The 4129-nt window shown below is 36.9% G+C and overlaps 1 non-coding gene across 1 annotated transcript; it reads left to right on the top strand.

Moving 5' to 3' along the window:
- Positions 1–288: 288 nt before the first annotated feature.
- LOC130045643 (U6 spliceosomal RNA) lies at positions 289–395 on the top strand. The gene has a single exon (XR_008795609.1). It is a non-coding gene; the product is annotated as a U6 spliceosomal RNA (small nuclear RNA).
- The last annotated feature ends 3734 nt before the right edge of the window (positions 396–4129 follow it).

Here is a 4129-nt window from a genome sequence, read left to right as displayed (position 1 = left end):
TTCAGAGGATTTAAATGAAACAAAGTCTCTCTATCATTGTCAGAATCCCCCTAAGTTTAATGATGTGCAGGAGGACTCACAGGTCTCCGTATATCCTCAGATCCATATCAGGTTAGTTTATTATAGCTAGGTGATACCCACCACTAAATATCAGTGAAGGGGAAAAAGCCATAGATGAAATCCAGGGAAATTCAGGCACAAGCGTCTAAGTTCTCGCTCAGTAGAATCACACTGGTTGCTACGTGACTCCTGCAACAAGTAGGACTTGTGTGAAATATTATCAACTGGGTGCTCGCTTCAGCAGCACATATACTAAAATTGGAATGATACAGAGAAGATTAGCATGGCCCCTGCGCAAGTATGACATGCAAATTCGTGAAGCGTTCCATATTTTTAAAATAACAAATCAGTATTAACATTTGAAGAGGATAAAACATGTTAATTTATTGATGTAGAAATCCAAAATAAACTATAGAAATTATTAGGATCTCTAATAATTAATTAAGGTGACCAAAATGAAAGACAACATTCCAAAATCAATTTGTTGCCTCTATACCGCCAATAACCAATTAGAAAAAGATGAGTTTTGATCATTTGTAATTTTTAGAGAATTGATCCATTTCTTCTAATTTGAAGTTATAAACATAAGTCGCATTGTCATTTTAATCATTGAAAGCTCTTTAAGGATATATCTTGCTATATCTCAAAAAAAAAAAAAGAAATATTATCAACTGGGAAAGCTCTTTAGAGACAGTGTCCAGCCTTTAAACTGGGGGATGGTCATATTAGACCAGAGCTTCTTAGCTTTCTCCTGTGACAACCCACTTTTAAAATTGAAATTCTGTGGTTTACAATACTATTAATATTGCTTTCTCATGTACATAATGCCAATACCACACCCTTCACCAGGGTACCTACTCCCCTTATTACAACTCCCTTTTTCCCAAAAGTTTTTATACAATTCCCAAGTATACAGGTATATAAATGGGTATATAAATTAAGTATTGACTAACAGTGAATCATAAAAAAATTTATTTTATAACAAATTTTAAGATGTCTTGTGACACCACCTCCACATTCAGTTATGTGATCCACATGTGTCATAGAAGAAATAGGAGTGGAGGAATATGTTATGCACTTTAAGAGGAATTATGAGATTTTGAGGTTTTTGAGAAATGTCCTTATGAGAAGTTGGAGATAGCTTATTTTGTTTTTGTTTTTAAGCAAGCAAACAAAACACCTTGCCAGTTTCTGTGGTATAGTATTCTCATCACATGCTTAATAACAAACTTCAAGGATCCTGAAAGTTTAACAAGGGCTCTCTCTCTCTCTCTCAGTCAAAGAAAGGTCTAATCTAGCAGATTTCCACAGATTCAACATAGCAGAAGTCTTCATTGCAGCTTCTATGACTAATGTGGCATATGTTTGTTTGAAGCCACAACCAGCCATGTTCAGGCTTGATTGTCAACTCTGTGCTAAGAAAATCACATGGAGTTTCTGGAATCAAACCAGTGTCAGACATCTACAAGACAAGTGCCTTACCTTCTGTTCTACTCCTCCTGAACTTGATGCAGTATCTTTAACTCAACTTTCAGCAGCTATTGGAATGGTTAGCTTTTCTTTCCCATCTCTATCAAAACCAGTTTTGGCCTTCCCCAAATGCCTCGTTAATGATATTAACTCTCCCCAGGATCTCTGTTTCATATGGTCCAAAGGAACTTAGTTGTTGAAGAGATCTTATGAAACATCGCTTTGGTTGACAATATCAGTCATATCACAGTAATCAATTGGCATTATAAAGACTGGACAGTACTTTTGAGTATCTTGGTGAGAAAGAAATGAGCCTCAAGTGTAGATGATTGCCTCAAGAAGGGTTTGGAATCCACTATATGAGTGACGAATTTTAAGGGGTCAAGTAGATATACTGTAATATCCCTTCCCAAACAAAAGGCACATTTTTGTACCTTATGCCTTTAAAAATGATAATTATCATGCAGATGCAGTCAACAGTATTACATGGGCCATATGATCTTGAAGAGCAGCTGAGGCACGAAGCAGGAGAAGTTTGTGACATAGTGTCCCACTAGGAGCATCCTGTGAATGGGGACCATCCCACTGCCAGAGTCAGTCTCTGATCAGTACCTAGCATATGAAGGGTCTATAGAAAGTCTTATATTGGAACAAATCTGAATAACCCCCTCCCACTTTTAGAAATTTCTTTGAAGATCTTCCTAAAGGATCCTCCTCCCCTTTCTTGTCAACTATAACAGTAACAAACTGTTTACAGACAAGAGTAATAAACTGTTTACAGACAAGAGCAATTTGATAACTCCCAGACTTCCATTAAGAAAATGAATAACAAAATATAAAAACAGAAACTAGCAAACGGGCTAACAGACAAGAACAAAGATATAGCTAGTGTATGAAATCAACCTAGGTGTCTGATAACTGATGAATGGATAGTGGAAGTAGAGTATAAAGATACTATAATATCATTCAGCTCCAAGAAAGAAAGAAATAATGTAATCTGCTGCTACTTGGAACTGGAGTATATATTAAGACAAGTAGTTCAGAAGAAAGACAAATATAGGATGATCTGATCTCACTTATCTGTGGCATATATAATATATGTGTGAGAGAATACAGGATATGAAGCAGGTCCCTAGATTATAGGGTATAAATTATCCTGGTGCCTAGATTATAGAATGGAGAAGGATAGAGCTTTCCCTATCCTGTGTGTCCTTTATTTACATGATCTTGATGTCTTTTGAAGATTATAAGTCAGTCATTTTGTTGAAGATTTGGAGAGATTCAGAATTTCCTCATGATTTGAACCACGCACTTCCTTTTTTTTATGTAGGAGTACGGCTATTTATTCAGCAATTGATTAGACTGATTGAATTTTGCATGAACTCCACCTTACTTTTTTCCCCCACAGTCCACGGTCCTCCCATTGTTCATCGATTTGCTCGAGCGGGCCCAGTAATGTCTCCATCGTGAGACTTCTTGTAACTGTGTTTGGCATATCGAATACGTCATGGGGAGCTTGCCAGGCTTTGCTGTGCGGGCGAGATACCCCCATTTTTTATAATTTTATTTATTGAATCACTATGAGAGCAGTTACAAAGCTTTTGTGTTTAAGTCTCGGTCATATAATGAAACACCCATACCTTCACCAGTGCCCATTTTCCACCACCAAAATCCCCAGTATATCCCCATCCCACACCCTCCCCCTACCTGTGGTTAAAATTTCGGAATTTCAAAATTGTGCAGCCACTATTGCAACCGCGCGACATCATATATTATTCATGACTAGCAATAGAAAACAAATTGTCTACTGTTGCCTATTCGGCAGATCTGAGTGTTGGGGTAAAATCCCAAATAATAATGGTGGCTGTGGTGTCAAAATGTTGAATGTGATCAAAGTATAGAAAGAGTGATTTGGAAATCATCTGCCCCAAGTACTTCCTTTTGTATCACAGGTAATGTGTTTTTAAAAACACTGTCCCCTGCCAGTGGCCCACACTATCATTGTGTTCTTACTAGCGGTGTTTGCTTAGACAGCTTCTTTAAGACGGTATCTGCAAGTACCTCCTACAAAGATATTTTCCCCTTCCCTGATCAATTGGTATTTTCAGGGAGATACTTTGCAATTCTTTCTTTACCACACACTAATTTTAGCATTCATATATGTATTTCTTTCATGCAACATTATTTCTTTTGTTTCTCAAATTCTTCTCAAATTTGCTGTAAGAATTCTTTTAGCCTGCCCCTTGTACTTCAAATCATCCTTTTGAATATTATGTTCTGACACATGGTCTTCCAAGCTCATCCTGTCCTTTTCCTGCCTACCTGGCATAACCCATTTCTTCCATAAATCCCTTTCTCAAGTAATTCTTGAACAAAGTAACAAAAATTCATGTGCTGATAAATACCACATGGCTCCTGACAATATTTGAAGTTCAAAATCTAGACACTAAATTTGCTTATCACTATGGCTGTCATTGTCTCTGAGATATTTGAGGAAACAGAGCTTCTGTTTTCTCAAAGGGAAAGGAAACCAAGGAAAAGTCAGGCTCCATATGCTTTTTAAACTTACTATAAAGTTACAATAGTATTAAAATTCATG

This window comes from Sorex fumeus, unplaced genomic scaffold, assembly GCF_029834395.1.
Source record: "Sorex fumeus unplaced genomic scaffold, SorFum_2.1 ptg000128l, whole genome shotgun sequence".
NCBI lineage: Eukaryota > Metazoa > Chordata > Mammalia > Eulipotyphla > Soricidae > Sorex > Sorex fumeus.
This window is presented reverse-complemented; position numbering and strand designations above follow the sequence as displayed.